The sequence below is a fragment of the Suricata suricatta genome, chromosome 13 (assembly GCF_006229205.1).
Source record: "Suricata suricatta isolate VVHF042 chromosome 13, meerkat_22Aug2017_6uvM2_HiC, whole genome shotgun sequence".
NCBI classification, from domain to species: Eukaryota; Metazoa; Chordata; class Mammalia; order Carnivora; family Herpestidae; genus Suricata; species Suricata suricatta.
In genome coordinates, this window is record NC_043712.1 from 19,657,800 (window position 1) to 19,678,031 (window position 20,232).

At 51.9% G+C, this 20,232-nt stretch overlaps 1 protein-coding gene across 8 annotated transcripts in view; it reads right to left on the reverse strand.

The window, feature by feature from the left end:
• Nucleotides 1-20,232, reverse strand: part of RGS3 (regulator of G protein signaling 3) — a 121,154-nt gene that overhangs the window by 24,074 nt on the left and 76,848 nt on the right. The window contains exon 1 of one of the 8 annotated variants that reach the window (XM_029919841.1): nucleotides 7,158-7,368. The exons of 5 other annotated variants lie outside the window; for them this stretch is intronic. The gene's annotated coding sequence lies outside the window, so the exon portion shown is untranslated. Of the gene's footprint in view, nucleotides 1-6,749; nucleotides 6,936-6,974; nucleotides 7,049-7,157; nucleotides 7,369-20,232 lie in introns of those variants that run through there. 2 more of the 8 variants (XM_029919839.1, XM_029919840.1) reach the window with 2 other exon arrangements.

The window sequence follows — 20,232 nt, forward strand, 5'->3', positions numbered from 1 at the left end:
GCCCTGGAGGCTGGAGAGGTAGCTGAGCCTGTGCTCGGTTTCCCCGGAGGCTGGGTCAGTCAGGCTCCCTGTGTGGCCTGGGCCAAATCCCTCCCCTCTCCAGGTCACATCTTCTGGGTCGGTGGGGAGGGTGTACCCAGCTCTGAATCTCAGCCAGCCTGGAGGAATCAGGGTTCAAGGTATGGCACCCCCTCTTCAGAGACCCCAACCCTTGTCTGTCTGCCCTAGTTCCTAAAATATCCTTCTTTCTGCGCCTTCAGTGCTGGGGCCACTGAGTGGGAATAATTGAAGGAGGACACCCTTCCATTCCAGGATGCCAGAATGTTCCATTCCAGGATGCCAAAATGGGTATCTGGCCACAGGGCTCAGCCACAACCCTGTGGCCAAAGGTCACCTCCAAGGCCCTCCAGGCATGCTGTGACCTCCACCCCTGCCTCGCTGAAGGAGACAGACTCTCTGCTAAGGGGTGACGTTGAGGCTGGGTTTCTCTGGGGTTGCATTCTGTTCCCAAACCCTCCTCCTCGTCTCCCTCGCGCGAACCTGATCATATTCCTCTCCTGCGGCAGACCCGCCCGCCCCCCTCGGACAGTCCCAGCTGCTTACCCTGTGCGTTCGGGCCCTGCCACCTGACCGCCCCACCACGGTGCCGCTCTTCCCCCCCAGCCAGTCTAAACTAGTTGTAGTTCCCCAAACACACTCCACTCTCAGGAGCCGCTAAACCTCTGCTCACTGTACTTCCTACCTACAACACCCTTGTCCCCCGGAGTCAACTCCTACTCAGCCTTCAAAATTTAGCTCAGCCACGTGCGTATTGCCCTCTTGATTTCTTGCAAAGGTGATGATCCTTTACAATGAGAAAGGATGGTTTTTTTTCATTAATTGGATAACCATCCCGAGGAAATGAGACTTGACTCCACCATCCACCGTATATAAGAATCTGTTTCAAGCAGATTTCGGATCTAAATATGAAACACAAAACAACAGAACTTCTGGCAGATAGCATAGAACACATCCACAACTTTGTAACAGGCAAAGAAACAGGATTCAGTGGGCACTCTCTGTAGAGAAAAAGACTAACAAGTTGGGATGCATTAAGAACTTCTTTACTTCAGAGGATACACACGCTCCTCAAAGGAGTGAAGAGGCAAGACCCAGAGTAAGAGATGTTTGCCGTGTCTAACATACCCAGAATGTTTTTAAGCTCCCACAAATCAATGAGAAAAAGACAGACAACCCAGTAGAAAATGGGAGGAGGGGGGAAGGTTAAACCTGAACAGGTGCTTCACTAAGAGGTGGCTAATTGACATAAAGAAAGGTCCCGAACCTCATCAGTCACCAAGGAAATGCAAATTAAAGTCATATTTAGTTATCACAATATCTAATGCTGGTTGGTGTGGTGGTGAGGATGTGGAGACACAAGCTTCTCTCCTCCACAGCTCAGAGAGGGCACTGGTGTCACGCCTGGGAAAATTATATGATAGTATCTACTAAAGCTAATTATATACCACTTTATGACTCAGCAACTGTAAACCTTAGGTATTTACCCAGCAGGAAAGTATATACAGCCTATCAAAAGCCATCTGTGAGATTCTCCATAGCAGTACTCTTCATGTTAACCTCCAGCTGGCAACAAGCCAAATGTTCATCAGCAGGAGAAGGGATAAATTGCAACATATTCACACGATGAAATAGACTACGATAGTGAGAAGGAACAAAATAAGACTTCATACAGTTATGTTGACAAAGCTCATCATCAAAATGCAGATCCAAAGAAATCAGCATAAAAGAGTGCATGCTTGGAGCGCCTGGGTGGCTCAGCTGGTGGAGCGTCCAACTTTGGCTCAGGTCACGATCTCATGGTTCGTGAGTTCGAGCCTCCGCAATGGGCTCTGTGCTGACAGATCAGAGCCTGGAGCCTGCTTCGGATTCTGTCTCCCTCTTTCTCTCTGCCCCTGCCCCACTCACGCTGTCTCTCTCTCTAAAAAAATAAATAAACATTTTTAAAAAGTTTTAAAAAGAGTGCATGCTTGGTCATTCCATGTATACAAAGTTCAAAATCAGGCAACGCTAGTCAGTGAGAGAAGTCAGGACAGCAGTTACTTTTAAGGCGGTAGTGACTGAAATGGGAAGGTGCAGGGGTATTTCTAGAGTACTAGAATATTCTATTTCTTGACCTGGAGAGTTTGCTCACTTTGTGAAAATTCATCAGCTATATAGTTCCAACCATTTTGTAACTATGTTGCATTTCAATGGAGAAGTTTATTTAAAGACAAACAGAAGCCTTCTCCCTGGTGTCCCCTGTTCCCTCCTTCGGCCGTGAGCCCCTCCTTGGTGCACATCTCTGATAGCACACTCCGACTCCCCCAAAAGCCGCTGTACCACCTCCCGTTTCCGGAACGCCAACTCTGTGTCAGACCCCACGCCAAGCGCCTTGCTTCGCCCACATCATCTTGTTCAAGAACAGCCACCGTGGGGTGGCGCTTGGCCGCCGCCACGACTCAGCGTTAGTGCACATGGAGCACATCATGTACACACATCATCTCATTTAACCCAGTGAGGCTGGGCCGTTGCCTGAAGAGACGCAGGCAAGGCAAGGTTCAGCGTCTTGCCCAGGGGTGCACAGTTGTAACATGGGAAAGCCTGTTTCCCAGTCCAGAGCCCATGCGCCCACACAAAGCACACCACACAGCCTCCCCCTCGGATTAGGACAGTGCCTGGACGCACACAGGTGCTTTCTGTGGCCAGGCGGGAATTGCATCTACACTGCAGAAGGGTGGACAGACCAGGATAGAGACCTGCTCCTTCGATGGACAAGCAGCTATGCATCCAGACTCCGCCCTGCCTCTTGCAGGAAGCTTTGCAGAGAGAGGTTCCCAGGCTGGCTTGGAAGCTTCCTCAAGGTTCCCTGCTCCTCAAATCTCCCCATCAGGGCTGTGTTGTTACCATCCATCACATGCCCATCGTTAGCAATAGATTGAAGGTTGGGTCCTTTATGTCTACACCTCCAGTACCTGGCCAGTGCATGGTACATAGCAAGTGTTTAATAAATGAGAAAGGGAGGGAGGCAGGCCTAGAAGACAAGTTCAGAGCTGCGGGGAACTCCATCAATCAAGGTCTGAGCAGTGACAGTTTCTGTGTCCCCGATGGGCGTCAGTTGCAACCCCTGACTTAAGGAGATGCAGGGCCACACGACCTTCCATTCCATGCCCCACCACCATCCCCCCCAGCTTATTTCCAAGGTTGTGGCCAGCCAGCTGGCTCCCAGAGGCTCTGCCCAGCTCTTCCTCCCCCACCCCTCATGCTCTCCCACCTTCTGCCACCCTGCCCCAAGTGCCTGAGTTCTGCTATTGGCCTGAGGCTAACCTCACCAGGAGGTAACTGAGGACACCACAGAGAGCCTCTGACATGTGGAGAAAGACACGCCCAGTTCCAGATAACTTCCCACACCCCCTGCCTTTCTAAGTTGGGAGCCGCTGACGGTTCTCCGGCGACGGCAGCCTGATCTACAGTGCCACGTGCAAGCAGGCTGGCCCATGGCAGGCAGGGAAGGGGTCGAGCCCCGGGCCATCTGGGACAGAAGGCACACCTGGCAGCTATCCATACATCTGGGGGCATGCTGGAGGGCCCACAGCTGGAGAAAGAGGGTAAGAGGGTCTTCTGGGACCCCTGCTCTCTCCTCTGTGCCTGGAGGCTCTGATTTGCCAAGCACCTCCTGCCCCCCCAACACTCTTCTCCCCAGTCCTGCCCCGACCACGCCCCAATCCCAGAGGCCTGGGTACAGCTGCCTGGGCAGGAGAAGGTGGCAGCTCCCCGGGGCTGAGCCTGGCTGGCCTGCTGTGAGTGGCTCCAGCCTCTCTGGGCTTAGCGGGCTGAGCCGTCAGCAGCCTTGTTTATCCCTGGGAGGAATGACGGTTTTCCCTGAGCAATGACATCTTGGAAACAGTCTGGCTCCACAAACAACAACAAACCTCCCCAGCCCTGGCCTGGACTCCTGCTTACAGAGCAGGCCTCTGACCAAAACTGCCTGAAAAACAGGTTAGGGGCTGCTTCTCTGCTGAGCCAGACCCCGGCCTTGACCAGTGACACTCAGAAGAGAAGAGGGTCCACAGAGAATCAAAGAACTGGATGGCTGCAAGGCACCTGGCCCAGCTTCTGGTTACTCCAAAGGGGAAACTGAGCCAGAGGAGGGGGCGGGGAAAATTTTGCCTGAGATCATCCAGTGGTTAGGAGCTAGAATGTGCCTCAGTCTCTGGCCTGTTGGCCAAGCAAGAGCTTTCTCTATGGCACGTCGTTTTTCAGAGGAGAGCCAGGTTCCAGCTGGTAAGCCAGAGGGGTTCTAGCAAGGGATGGGTCACTGGGGAGTCTGGAAAATGGGGGGACATCAAGATGAAAGCCAGGTACTCTGAGTCACCCAGTAGATTCGGGCTGGGGAACCAGAGACCTGGGGTCTCGTCCCCACTTGACCGCTGAGTTTTACATAACCTCAGGCAAGTCCTTCCTCCCCGGCCTTAGTCCCCTGTCTGTCCAGAAGGCACAGGGACCCAGTCATCTCCAGGGCCTCGGGAAACTAAATGGGAAGATGTATCAGGGCCTCCAGGAACCCACCTGGGATGGGCACTCCCTCCTCAACAGTGCCTCTTCTGAAGCCAGGCACCCTTCTGCTGAGAACCCCTCCTCACACACACCCCCAGATCCACCTCCATGGTTGGGGGGACCATCCCAAGGGGGCCCAAGCTCGGTGCCAAACCACTGTAGTCCATGCAAAGGACCATGGACATCACATTCACAGCAGCGGAACTTCCCTTTCCATCCTCCATGGCCCAAGCCATAGTGTAAACACAACCCAGCCCAGCATGACGCCTGGGTGGGCTCTCGAGACCATGACCTCAGACAGGTTGAAGCCAAGATTCTCCCTCTCCCACCTCCTGTCAAATCCCCCCCCCCCCCCCAACCTCTTGGCCCTATGGGAGCAAAACAGCCCCTCGGCCCCACACAGAAATTAGGTCCTCCCAAGGGACGCCACACCAGGTTCTCAAGTCGATGGGGCCCACTCTCTGCCACAAAGAGTAAGACAGGCAGGAGGAGCTGACCTGGATGTCAAGGAAAGTCCATCCTAGCCCCTTCCTACCATGCCCTGGGCCGCAGGCTAGGCCCTTGGGACCTAGAGATGAATAAGACCTAACGGATGTGAATGCAACCACCCTGGGGGCCACCACCAGCGGACACACAGGTTCCAACACGAGTGCTGCTCTGGCTGTAGAAGTTTGGGTTCTCCAGGATTAAGACCTGGACAGAAGAAACGGGCTTTCCAGGCAGCAGGGACATGCCCAAAGGCAAGAAAGCTGGAGGGCAGGAGGGTTTCTTTGATACCAAGTTCTATCATCAGAAGTCCCCGCAACGATTCCTGACTCAAGGTCCTGAAGACTTCCAACAGGGGGTCACTCGCCTCGGCTGCCTCTGTCTCCACCGTCCCCCTGGCTGCTTCAGATGCCAGCCTGAGCCCGATGCAAGCCCTGCTGTGGCACTTGGCTCCCTGAAGGGTCCGTCCTGGGCTAAGCCATGCCACGTGCTACGGCTGGGGAAGAAGGGAGGCGCCCCTTGGCTGGGCGCAGAGGACTCCAGGGGCCCTGGTGGAAAGTTTGACTGTGGCCGCCGTGCCTCAGCTGGGATCTGAGGGCACTGGTGGGCAGGCACTGAAGCTCCATCCTTCCCAGAGATACACCCACTCCAGCCATCTGGAGACAGGAGCCAGAGAGCCCCCGGCCATAGGCCTGAGGGCAGCAGGAGGTAGAATTTTTTCGGGGAAGGGGCTGGTGGCCCCGTACTGAACTAGGCATCTTGAGCCAGGAATGTCGGATTCAGAGAGGAGCTGCATAGCTCAGGGAGGGTGACGGCGTCCATGTATCCTGTTTCGCTGTTCCAGAAGACAGAAGTCCTCCATCCTGGTCCTGGCCAAAGACCTGTGGTGTGGACACGGCCCCTTCCCAATCTGGACCACAGGCTCTTCTACAGCCCTAAGGTCCCAGAGCACAAAGGTTCTTCCTGGACACCTCAGGACAAGAGTAGAGATGTGGGGCTTCCAGGTGATTGGCTCGGTCCCCTCAGAGCGGCTAGCTCTGCGGGGTGAACAGGTCTCTAGCAATTATCCCCTCCCTACAGATCTCAACTGGAGCCAAGGGAGCAGGTGCAGGACTTTCCTCCAGGGACTCAGGAGACGGAGCCTCCCCACTTGTGCTTCCCGTGTACATTTCAGCAGAAGTCTCTCCATCAGAGCCAAGCCCCCCACTGAGACCGCCCTCCCCCAGACCACCTCCTTCCCGATCACCGAAGTAGGCAAGAGCAGCCATCCCTGGTGCCTGGAACGCGGTCAGCATCCCTGACAGGATCACCAGCGCGGCTGGCGGACGCTCCCTCTCCAGGCAGTGTCCCAACTTGTGGTCACCAAACATTCCTTTCTCCCAGAAAGAAAAGCCGGCTGGCAAGCCTGAAAGTGGGGAGCAGCACACAGTGGTAGCACAGCCCTAGCCCTGTGGGTCCTCGACCCTGAGAAAGACACACACACACACACACACACACACACACACACACACACACACAAAGAGCCATCTCAGAGCATAATACACACCAATTAGTTGCAACATGCCATCAATGGCTGCCCTGGGGAAGAAACAATAGAAACAGAAGCATGAGGTGGCATGGACAAGAGCCCCCCGGCCACCACACACACACCCTGTCACCAAGGCACCTACCCAGGACACTCCAGCAAGGACCCAGGAGGCTCCTGGCTGCCGCTCCTGCCGGCCAGCCCGCCAGCCCGGTCTCCGCGGGGCTCCTCCCGCAGGCGGGCAGGCAGGCGGCGGGGCAGGCAGGCGGCCGTGGCTGTGTTAGCTCCTGGCCGCCTGGCTGCCCGTGTCAAGCGGCTGCCTTCCCCAGACAGAGCTCCTTTGTGTCAGCAGAGCTATTTATGGACTTACCCAAGTTCCCCAGGGGAGCGATACCTGCTGGGAAAAGCTGAACCAAATGACCAGGTTCCACCTCCCACATCTAGGTAGCGTTTTCAAAACCCTTGCATCACTCGCCCCTCCTCCTCTTCCTCCTCCTCCTCCTTGCCCTCCTCCTCTTCCTCCTCCTCCTCTTCCTCCTTTCCAAACACACACCCTGTCCAGCCGGCGGCGGCTGCCACTCTGGATTTCTTTCTTCCATCACACAGAGAACTCCGATTTCCCAAGCCACTTTCACCCGGGGAAGAGGAGAGCCGGGTGTCTCAGGAAGCGTTCTCGTCCTTGGCCGGCCAGTCCTTGAGCCTGCAAGGGGCCCCGGCTCCTGGGTTACACGCTCACACAGGCACGGGCCCTGGCTCCCCTGCACCCGCCCCCGCGGCCTGGGCTGGCCCTCCAAGTGCCTCTCTGGAGGGAGGGGCATCTGTCGCTCACAGTGGCGGCGGCAGCCCCGGGCACTGGGATCCCCAGCCGGGGCACCCCACACACATGCTGAGGGCTCCCGGGCTCTGGCTCCGGCAGAGCAAAGCCAGCGGCTGCCGCTCCGGCAGGATGGAGCCAATCACCCGGGCTTCCCGACACACCCCCGCCCCCTGCGGCTCGCATCCCAGTGGGCGGCTGCAATTTAACTCGGGGGTCCTACAGCCAACACTCCCGCTGCTTCTGAGAATGTCGCCGCCCCGGATAGGGGAGCAGCCGCAGTACACTCCCGTGTAGCTAGAGCTGAGCCCGGGTGTGTTAAATTCTGGGGAATCGGATGGGCAGAGGGCATGGGCTTCCTCCCCCACAACATGAGGCCACAACTGAAGGAGAGACATCCCTTCTCAGAGGGGCTGTGGCTGGTGGAGGTGGGGGGAGCAGAGGAAAGAGTCCTGGACTAGGAGGCTGGGTATCACTGATCAAGTCCCTGCCCATCTCTGAGCCTTGTTTTCCTCATCTGTAGAATGGGGCTGACAACCCTTGACCTGCCCACCTGTGGGATTCAGAGAGCATTCAATAATCCCACGCCAGCCGTTGTTCCCAGAACGTGGCCTTTGTGGACTCATTTAATCCTCACCAGCACCTTGTGAGGCAGGGGTTGTTCTCACCCTACTCAATAGACAAGAATCTAGGGTCCAGAATGGTAGCTGAGGGCGCCCAGAGTCACGCAGCTAGCTGACTGTGCAGCTGGGATTGAAGACCAGTCGGGCCAAGTCCGGGGCACCCGCTCCTATAACCCCTGTGGAGTTCACTACTGCAGGAGGTGCTCTGCCAGCACGGAGCTGTCTGAGTTGTAGCCACGGCCACTGCAGTTTGTTGTCCGATGTCAACAATTGCACCCTGGGCTGTGCATGGGGCCCAGGCTGGGGGCGCCCCATCCCCACAGCAGCCCCAACCTGAAAATGCTTTACTGCTGGAGAGGCAGGCACCCTGGGACATCGCACAGAAGTGACGTGCAGAAGGTGCCCCTGTGTTCCTTTATCACCCCACCTGGCCTTGGTGGCCCTGGGCTGAAGTGCCATCCTCTGCCTCTAACTCTCCCTATGTTAGTCTCAAGGTCTCTGCGTGTCTCTCTCTGCCCATTCTCCTTGCCTCTGTCTCTGCCTCTTCCCGTCTTTTTTTGTTTTTTTAAGTCTTTATTTTGAGAGGGAGAGACAGAGAATGCGTGGGGGAGGGGCAGAGAGAGAGGGAGACACAGAATCCAAAGCAGGCCCCACGCTCTGAGCTGTCAGCACAGAGCCTGATTCGGGGCTCGAACCCATGGACTGTGAGATCATGACCTGAGCCAAAGTCGGACACTTAACTGACTGAGCCACCCAGGTGCCCCTGTTCCCGTCTTATCTCATATAGACAGGCATAGGCATGGACGCGGGTGTAAGAAAACATTCTAAATCGGGGCCCACTTGGAATAGCCCTCATCTGAACAGGTCACTTACAAATCCCAATCAATACTTTGTCTTGGCCCTGGGGGCAGAGTCAAGGCAGTCCTTGCAGGGCCCAAGAACCTTCCAGGTTGGAAGACTGTCATCCTGCAGGCCCCTGGGGAGCAGGGCCCACCTCATTCTGGGAAACCAAGAAGGTGAGTCTCAAAAGAGTCCAGTCCCAGGAGGGCTGACCAATTTCCAGTGGGGCTGACCAGTTCCCAAGGTGGAATTTCTGGTGCTTGAGATAGGATTGCTTAGGGTGGGGAGCCGAGTATAGGGTTCTTTAACACGAGAGGAGTCCCCAGGTTTCAGCTGGGTCCTCACCTCTCAATCAACAAATCGTTCTAGAGCACCAACCACCTGCCAGACTCCATGCCGGGCCCTCGGGATGCAGTAGAGAATGGACAGACCGGGGCCCTGTACTCACAAAGCTCCTGAGGGAGACAGACGTCAGCCACACAGGCGGGCTAGTGAGTCTGTAGACACTGTGCCACGGTGGGCAGGGCAGCTCCACCAGCCCAGGGAGCGGGGTCCCGAACAGATCCAGAATGCATTCGCCGATGCTCTGGCCCCAAGAATAACAAAGAATAAAAGGCCCAGGAGCCTGCCGGACAAGGGTAGGAGCCTAGGGGAACCCACACAGCCGCTGCTCTCTGCCTCTCCGGAGCTCCAGATGTAAATCAGAGAGGCAGGCGGGCCTCGTGGTGTGCAGCCTGAGGCAGGAAGGGGAGCCATGGAGACTCAGGCTATCAAAGCCCAAAGGGCCCTTGCGGGTCTCTCACTGCTATTTCCCATTTACAGACAGTGAAACTGAGGCCCAGAAAGGGAAAGTGGCTTTCCTAAGGAAACAGAGAAACTGAGTAGCAGGGCTGGGATCAAGGATTAACTCCCAGTCCAGTGCTCCTTCCACTGCATCCCAGTGCTTCTCAGATATCCATAAATGATGGTGCTGTTCAACACAGGAGGAACTGGGATCCAGGGAGCGGCAAGGTCTAGGTGGCCCACAGGCCACCGGGAACAGCATCTGGGCGCTCAGGGCCTGGGCCCCATTTATGGACCTACATACTGTATTTAGCAAACACTGATGTGACACTTAACTATATGTCAGCGCTGTTCAAAGCACTTCCTAGTTATTGACTCATCACACCTTCATAGCCCTATCGGACACGCTGTTTAATGTCCCCATTTTACAAACAGAGGCAGAGAAATTATGAACCAGTCTCAAGGTCACATACCAGTAAGTGCAGAGCAAGGGGCCAAGCACAGTCTACCCTGCACCGTGTCCTGCATCAGGGCACAGGGCCACCCATGTGACCGCCAAGCCCCCAGCTACCCCGAGAAGCTGGCTGGCCACGCGGCCCAGTCATGCAGGCAGACTTCTCACTGTCCAGAGAAGCTGGCAACAGCTCCCAGGGCTAGGACAAGGGAGGGTCAGCAGGAAACCCGTGTGTACACACCTCCCATTTCTGGGGTGGGCCCCTTCCCCCAGTCAAAGCCCCAGGCTCCAGCAGCCCAACCCGGACAGGCCACTGCCCTGTGGCCGCCCCGCAACCAGGTATTGGCCACCTTCGCTCACTGCCTGCACTGTGCGCGCGGGTGTGCTCCAGAGACCTCATCCCGAGCCCTGCACAAAGGGAGAGCCACCCGCCTTCCTTTCTCCTGCAGACCCTACTTGAGGGAGGCCAAGTGTTGGCAATGCCCTCCTCAAGGAAAGGTGGCTCCTGGCCAGAGGCCATTTAATAAGTTTCCCCGTCCCGGCTTCTGATCCAAAGTCCACTGCAATTATGGTTCCGGTTTGGGAAAGGGGGCGATAACGCTGTGGCAGAAACCGGGCACAAGCCGGGGAGAGGTGTGGTCTCAGGAATTCCAGAGCATATGACAGACGGAGACCACCCTGGCCTCCACCAGCAGCTGCTCGGGGCCTTCATTTTCCCCAGAACGTTCTCCCCGGAGAAGGAAAGAGGCAGAGCTGTGCTCCGGTGTCGGGGCACTGAACCCCGGGGCTGGGTATGCAGAGCCCTGCCTCTGCCCCACCTACTATAAAAAAGCACAGTGAGCCTGAGCTGCCTTAGGAAACTGTAGGGTTATCTGCACACACCCACCCCAACCCCAGCTTTAAATTTGCTAACTCACTTAGGAATTTCTGCGCTTTTACTCATCAGGTCTCCCATTGCTGGTTTAGAGGGCTGCAGACTCCATTTGCAAAGGCCCTCCCTACAGAAGAGTGGCCAAGACGCACTTATTTGTTATGTCAGTAACCGCTGCATCTTTACATGTGCTGGAGCCTGTTCTCAGAATGGTGGGCGTGGGCGGACAGGGAAGCCGCCTGCTCCCGAGATCTGGCCTGGAAGACGGACACCACCGATGCCGGTGCTGATGCTGCAGGCAGGAACGCTCCTATGTGTTCTGGCCTCTGTGACCCTAATGCCAGGGGGCACGCCCTCCCTCCGCCTGCTACAGGCATGTACCTGGCTCTTTCTGGGGGCACAGGCCTTGTTCTTGGGGTCTGGGCTGCCAGAGGTGTGGTGGGCCAGGACAGAGCAGCCATCCTCAAATTCAAATTCATGGGGGTTTCTGGCCTATATAGTCTGCAGAACCCAGGTCAGTCCCCTCCCCCTTACTGGCTTCAGCCTGCCAAGGGGCTCAGCTCTGCTTCCCCACTTTCAGTGGCCAATCCCAGGTGCCTCCAGGCTCTCTCACTGAAAGAATGAGTTGTCAGTGGTTTTTAGAAAGAGCACAGGTTTTGGAGTCCAAAAAAAAATCTGAATGTGACATATGTTGGGGAAGTCATTTTAATGCCTCTGAGCCTCCATTTCCTCATCTGTAAAATGGGGCTATTACAATCTTGCCTCACTGAGCCCTGTGGGGGGACCAAATGAGAGTGGCCAGCACACAATAAGTGTGTAACAACAAGTAAGTAACAACGTCATTGTTGTTGTGTTGTCACTATTGCGGCTATCTGCTAAAAAGGATGAAGTTCACCTTTAGAGGGTGGATGTAAAGAGTAAAGTTAAATGGGGGTGCCTGGGTGGCTCAGTCGGTTAAATATCCGACTTTGGCTCAGGTCATGATCTCGGGGTTCATGAGTTCGAGCCCTGCTCAGGTTTTGAGCAGACAGCTTAGAACCTGGAGCCTGCTTCAGCTTCTGTGTTTCTCTGTCTCTCTGCCCCTCCCCTGCTCGTACTCTGTCTCTCTCTCTCTCAAAAATAAATAGACATTTTTAAAACAAAATTTTAAGAGCAAAGTTAAATGGGAAAATATCCACAGAGGGTCTCACACACGAGAAAGCCTGATGTGGTGCCTGGCATGTACTAAAAGGTGATAGTCATTAACATTGACTGAGTCACAGAATCATCTCACAGATGGGGAAATCAAGGTACAGAAAGGTTACATGACAAAAACTGTGGCAAAACAGGCCTCATGGTCCCACGGCCCCTGCTCTGAGCCCATGTGCTCTGCTCCCGAGTCATGTTCCCTGAGCTCTTTCCTCCTCCTGCCATCTTCCTCTTCCTCAGCAACTTCAGGCAGCAAGGCTGAGTCCCAGTCTGCTCACGAGAGCTAGATCTCCCAGCTACAAGGAGAGGCCCGCACGCAGGAAAAGCCAGGAGACCAAATTTCCACCTGCAGAGCCATCTCCAAGAACTGGCTGGCTGCTGCCTCCAACCTGGGGGGCAGGTTGTCACTGTCACCTCAGTAGCGTCAGCCTGGCCTTTGGCAGCCATGGAGGCGCAGGTGGCCGAGGGCCAAGACCATCTCCCTTCCCGGCTTCAGTCCAACCAGCCACCCACTGGCCAGAGACTTCAGGCTGTGGGGAGTGATCCCTAACCCGCCGTGCTATGGGACCTCCAGGGTCAGGCCGGGTCTGGACTACCAAATTCCTGGGAAGCCTTCAGCACAGAGCCACCAACTCAGCTGTGTGGAGGCCAGCCTCATGACCTTGGCTGCTAGACACAGCACCTCCCACAGCACTTCGCTGCCTGGACTGCCAGGTTTAGGCCCAGGCCCCTGCAAAAGAGGGTTAGCGGAGGAAAGACCAGACTGAAAAGCTGACTTTACTGCTGTCTTCTCTGAGCTCCAGGGCAAGGCCAGTCCCATCTCTGGGCCTCAGCTTCCTGGTGCCTAAAGTGAGCACAGGGGTTTGACTAGGTCAGTGCTACTCAGAGTGTGGTCCACAGAATGGTCCTGATCTGCAAACTTCTTGTTACTGGTTTGCAATACAATAAGCAGCAAAATCAAGTGTCCAAAAACATCTGTAGCAATCTGACATGGCCATGATCCCCGAACGCAAGACCAATGTGGACTGGGCCTACTAAATAGGGTACAAGGCTGGTCCGGGTGTTACCAAGCCGGCATGAGAAATCACATGTGGTGTGAGTTTTATAAAAGTATAAGGCCCTTCCGATAGGTGGTTTAAGAAGCCTTGATCTAAATGTTCCTGTTTCCACACGAACCATGAACTCAGCTTCCATCACAGCACCTACGCCTGCCGTTGGGATGCATGATCCTGTCGCCCAAACTAGTCCCTCTCGACAGCTCCTGGCTGAGAGAATAGCACCACGTGTGGTCCACCTGTTTGCCTGAACTAATATAAGCTGAACGACTACCAGGAAAAACTACCAGCAGAGAGCCAACAGCTAGAAAAAAGTCTGGTGACATTTCTAAATTGCCAAGACTGGAAAGGGAAATCCTGCTAGTGTCCATGAAGAAACCTCCGAGAATCCGCAGAGTGCTCACGCTTCCTACAGCACTAAAGGCCAGGATGACAGACCATCGCCCTCAGGTTTCTGGAGAAGAAGGATGCTAAGAGAATTCTCCCTACTTAGGAAAGGGAAGACTCAAACATGAGGGCAAATATTTTCAGACTTACAAAGACTAAGAAAGAATGCCACCCACGGACTCATTCTGGAAAAATTACTCGGAAGAGCCCTCCAGAAAAAAAAAAAAAGAATCAGAATCAAGGATTATTATTCAACAATAATCAAGGAGTCAACGAGATGATGTGGTACCTGAAACCTTTACACACTTAACTGCTGAGAACATAATTGAGGAGTCAAATGCAATTTAAATAAATGACTCTTTTTCTTTATGTTTATTTATTTTTGAGAAAGAAAGACAAAGTATGAGTGGGGGAGAGGCAGAGAGAGAGAGAGCGAGAGACACGGAATCTGAAGCAGGCTCCAGGCTCTGAGCTGTCAGCACAGAGCCAAACGGGGGCTCAAACTCACAAACCATGAGTTCATGACCTGAGCTGAGACTGGACACTTAACCGACTGAGCCACCCAGGTACCCCTAAACAAATGACTGTTAATAACAGAACTAATGTTTCAAATGGTAAAAATCAGGGGAAAAAAGCAGTAATAGAAACTAAAGTTCCAGATGATTTCAACAATCCCTAGGAGGCATGGAGGAAAGCAAAGAGAAGTTGAGCTTAGCTAACACATTCACTATGAGCAGTCGGAGGTGAGGACAAATTATTCTAGGTCTGGTGTCATGGCTAATACTGAAATACATTTATGGAAAAGGTAAGGGTAAAACCCCTGGCAGACTAAAATTAGGGTGTCGAATTTCAGAGGAAATTCTGCAGAATAATGGGAGGGCAGCCTTGTAACACAACAGGCACTTTATCATGAAGCTGTAGTAATTAAGCCTCAACCTGCTGTAGGAATAGACACATTAATTAGGAAATGAGGACGGGGGTGAAACTTGAAAAACAAAACCATACAGTTCAAGAGTGTGTGTGTGAAGATTATATAATCCTGTGGTGACGACCATAACATCAAAAGCAAAAGAAAATATTTTTTTTAATTTATAGATACATTAGTCATCAGAAAAATGCAATTCAAAACCACAGCAAGATACTACTTCAAACCCACTTGGATGGCCATAGTTTTTAAAATGGGAAAATACCAAGTGTTGTTAGAGAGGATGTGGAGAAATTGGAATGCTCTCACACTGGCGGTGGGGAGGCAAACTCGTGCAGCCCCTTTGGGAAACAGTCTAACAAGTCCTCAAAAAGTTAAAGTTCCCACATGATCCAGGGATCCCACAGCTGGGTATATATTCAAGAGAAATGAATACATGTGGCCACACAAAAACTTGCATGCAAGAATTTATGGCAGCACTATTCATAATAGCAAAAATGTAGAAACAACTCCAGTGTTCATCGATGGATGGGCGGATAAATAAAATGGGGTACATCCAGGGCTCTATCCACCCATGAAATAGGCTTCAGTCAGAGAGAAATGAAGCCCTAGCACTTGCTACAATATGGATGAACCCTGACCACATGATGCGAAATGAAAGAACCTGGCCACAAAAGACCAAATATTATAGGATTCCACTTATATGAACTGTCCAGAATAGGCAAGCCCATAGAAAGTATCTTAGCTGTTGTCTTGGGCTGGAGGAAATGAGGGGTGACAGCTAAAGGGTATGGCTTCTTTTGGAGATAATGAAAATATTCTAATATTGATTATGGTGATCTTTGTACATGTCTGTGAATACGCCAGAAAATAAAATTGAATTATACACTTTAAAGGAATGAATTCTATGATATATGGATAATGTCTCAAAAAGCTGCTACCAAGACAATTTATAGACATGACTGACTACCTATTGATCCAAAACCACCTCAAACATTATTTTAAAGAATTAAAAAGAAAACACAAAAATATCCTTATTATATAAAGAGCTCTTGTCAACTAATAAACTATAAACAGCCCAGTTTTTTTAAAAATGCACAAAAGATTTGAACAAGTGACTTACAAAAGAGGAAACCTAAATGACTAAAAGGCATATGAATAAATATTCAACATCTCCAGTAATCAAAGAAATTACCCTCCTTAAAAATGCAGCAATGCAGTGTTGGTGAGAGTGTGGGGAAATGGGCATTCTCTCACCCAGACTCCCAGTCTCCTTGGGACTAAGAGGTTTCTCAGCAAGCAGGGCTTTCTGTGCTCAAAAGGGAAAGTCTTGGGCAAAGCAGGATACACCAGTCAATTTAAAGTTCTGATCAAAGGAGGGGTGTGGGTGGCTCAGTCAGTTAAGTGGCCAACTCTTGATTTCGACTCAGGTCACGATCTCATGGGTCCTGGGATTGAGTTCCCACCACTGCCCCTGCTGGTTCCATGATGACAGCTAAGAGCCTGCTTCGGATTCTCTCTCCCTCTCTCTGCCCCTCCCCCACTTGTGTGTGTGCACAGGCGCACTCTCTCTCTACCTCAAAATAATTAAGATAAACTTTTAAAAAAGGTACTGATCATAGGGGCACCTGGGTGGTGTCAGCTAAGTGTCCGACTCTTGATTTCAACTCATGGCCTCATGGTCTTGAGATCAAGCCCTGCATTGGGCTCTGTGCAGAGTGTGGGATTCTGTCTCTGCCCCTTCCTCCCCAATAAATAAATAAAGTTTAAGAAATAAAAATTAAGTACTGATCATAAATCAGTACAACCATTCCAGGGAGTCATTTAGCAATAGGTATTGAGAACCTCTTTTATAAATATTTCCCTTTGGCTTGAAAATTCTGCTATTTGGAATTTATTCTAACAAAATATTCATTCATTCAACATGACCTTCATGGAAGGTCAAATGTGTACACACTCAATGTATCTAGGGATACCAAAATATACCCATAAGGATTTTTATCTCAGGTTTTTGTACCAATGAAAAATTGGAAACAACCTAAATGTTGAATGATTGGAGATTATTTAAACAAAAATATGTCGCCTACTCAATAACATACTCCCCAGGCACTAAAAATGGTGTTGCAGAGTAATATTTACCGACATGGATACACTATATTGCCAAATGGAAAAAAAAAAGAAAGTTGTGTGCACCAGTAACCCCAGTTTGCAAAGTAGCTGTATGTGTGTATAAACCAATGTCTGAAAAGATACACCCCAAAACGAGAACAGAGATTATCTCTAGGTGTTGGAATTAAGGGTGTACTTTATTTCCTTCTCCTGGTTCAACCGTATCAAATATTTTCTTCATAACAAACACGAAGCAGTTTTGTAACAACACAACAAAAGTCAACTGCATTTAAAAAACAACAACAATGAAAAAAACCCCAAAAAACAAACAAACAAACAAAACCATCTGCCATGCCTCCATTGGAAGAAGCCCCAAGAAAGGGGGTTGCAGAAAGTCAAGCATGTGTTTACACTTGACCTGGCAATGGCCCCGTTCCGGTACCTACTACATGCCAGGCACTTTACAGACCAGCCCCTCTGATCCTCACAAGACTCCCGCTGTTATCGCATTTGGCAGATGCTGGGTGAATTGCACAGCTAGTGAGAAGCAGAGCTGGGGTTTGAACCCAGGTCCCTGCCTCTACCTCAGCTAGGCCTGCTTGCTCCTGAGGAAGGGCAGAGAATGATCCTGAGCCGGTCAGCCCTCTGTCCTGTAGGCCCTTGACCACCATCCCAGCAGACAGTCCAGGGGGCGACAGAAGAACAAGTCAGCAAGGGTGGGGACACCAGCAGAAGGCAGGCCAGCTGGCAGGGGTCAGGGCTTGGGGCAGACTAGTCGGTACTGCTCGCCTGCTGGGCGACTTTCAGGAAGCCCAACCACATCCGGCCCCAGGAGTTCCCAGGCCCTGTGCACGCCCAGAGGCAGTAAGAGAAAACCTCCCAAGGCCTGCAGCTGCCCTGCCAAAGCAGCAGGAGGAGCAGAGTCTGCCAGCCGGGACCTTCTCCCTGGGCCTGTCGACCGCTGGCCAGGCCTTTCCCCTCTCTGGGCCTGCAGGACGGGGTGTGAGGGCCGATGGCTCCAGGACCCTCCCAGATCTAAGTCCTCTGAATCTATGGCCCTTCCTCACATAGGGCCTGGCAGGAAGAGGAAGGGGGTGAGGCACCCCACCCAGCTCCCAAAGGAGCCCCCTCCTCTTCCCCTCAGCTACATTCCCACCACTATTTTTAGAGCAGACCACAAGGAGCATCTCCACCAGCCCCGCACGTCCAGAGCTCCAGGTAAAACAGCAGCCCCATTCATTCTGCTCTAGCAAGAACACACCAGGAATTTATAGACCCGCCAGCTGACTAGACAGCCTCTTCCCCCGCCATAAGCTGGGCCATTTCTCACTATTTCCATTATAGCCCAAAGTGGTGACTTACTTTTCCTAATGACAACACAGCTGAGTGAGACAAGGGGAGCATCTCTAGGACAACCTGTGCCCCTCCCCGCCATCAACCTGGCCTAGTCTTCAAAAGTCACTGAAGAGGAACAGTGGCCTAGAGGCTAAGGGTTTGTATCCTACTTACAATTCTAGACCAACTGCTTGGCCCTTGGCCAAGTTCTTACCCCTCTCTTGGTCTTGGTTTCTTTTCTTCTTTTTTTTGATGTTTCTTTTTGAGAGAGACAGAGCATGAATGGGGGAGGGGCAGAGAGAGAGGGAGACACAGAATCCAAAGCAGGCTCCAGGCTCTGCTCTATCAGCTCAGAGCCTGACGCAGGGCTCGAACGCACGAACTGCAAGATCACGTCCTAAGCCAAAGTTGGACGCTCAACCGACTGAGCCACCCAACTGAATGCCCCAACTTGGTCTTGGTTTCTATAAATCAGCTTATTAATCAGCTCATCTTGGTGTTAAGAGGAGGGATGATTTTCAGTTCCACGTTCCCAGGGTCTATGATTCCATCAAAATTCTAGTCATTCGTATAATAAATACTATATTCATCTGCTTCGGGATATGTGCTGAATTGTGTTCCCAAAGTCCATCTGAGAGTTGATTAGGGGCTCAGAATGCATTTTCCCACTGAAACCAGTGTTATAAATGGTGGTCAGCTTCTTAGGCTAGCCCACTGAAAACCCTACTGCTCTTCAACAAGAGCCAACAGAACATCATAACAGAAAACTGTGAACATTTAAAAGACACTGTCTTAGTAATTTACCTGGAGTAGTGTTTGAGTAAAAGAAGATGTACATTAAAGGCAACGGAACAAGTCAATGGTGACGTCTGGGGAAAGAGTCCAAAGAAGATTCTGACCACATGAGAAACAAAAAGCGTTGCATATCGATTACCTCAAATTTCACTTGAAAGTTAGGCTTAAGCCATAACCCCAGTAGTTGGGAAGGTTAAAGAACACACGTGCATACGTATATATGTGAAGATCAAACAAAAGAGGGCAGTGAGTAGAACGGAAGAAGGAAGAGGGGAAGACTCTGGGTTGGAGAGCTCCTTGTAACTGGCTTCCCAGGGGCCAGCATGGCAGGAGGCATCACTTGGTGGGGAGGAGCCAGGGGTGTGTTTATAATGCATGTACCGGGGATGCGGACCCTTCCCATAAAGAATCCACAAGAATACCTCCGTGTCACAAGTACGTGGTGCGTATCAGCCACGTATAGCATTTGTATATATCCATGTGCATACACTCTTATTTCAGTGTGAAGACCAAAAAGTCTCTCTTCTTTCTTCCTGTAACATGCTATTAAAGTCCTGAGGCTTTGAAGATGACTCCTGCAGATCCCCTACATTCAACTCCCTCATTTTTCTCAGTAAAGAGAACAGATGATCAGAGAGATAAAGTAATTTGCCCAAAGTCACTCAGTGAGTTACCAGCAAAATTGGGATTTGAACCAAGATCTTCAGAATCCTGCTCTGCTTTTCCCTGAGGGAAAGGGGCTCAGGGAGAGGGGAGCCTCATAAGTCTGGGGAAGAGAGTCATGGGAGCAGTTCTGGTCAATTCTCCTTTGCCTCCAAGGATGCTAGGAGTCAGCATGGAATATGGTAGTATCTGTGACCCTGAAAGGAACCTGGCCAGAGTGCTTAATAAGCCAAGTGGGGAACCTGAGCTCTGGTCTCACAAACTGGAGGTACAACAGAGAAAGCTTTGAGACAAGAGAGTCAGGAGACCTGACTTCTAACCCTAACTTGGCCACAAATTTTTCCCATGACCGTGGCCAGGTCACTTCCCTTTTTGGAGCCTCAGTTTCCTCATTTAAATTATACAACATGAGAGGCTTGACTCACATGACCCAATTCAATTCTACAACATCTACTGAGCATGTACTGAGGATCGGGCAGTAATAGAATAAGAAATAAATAAGATTATGACCTCCACTGGCTCCCAAGGAGCTCAGAGTCTTACAGATGAGACATGTCTGCTTAAACACTCTGTGCTGAAGATGAACAAAATACCATGGGATGCAGAGAAGGAAGCCCAAACTTCTGATACGTGCCTGGAAAAGACATCTCAGGAGAGAGGCCAAACCTTCAAGGCTGAGGATTGCATCTGACAGGGACAGCAGAGGAGGAGGGCAAGCCACCTTGAGTGGAAGAAATGCCTAAACATGAACGTGCACAGGGAGGTAGGAGAAGGGGAAATCATGCA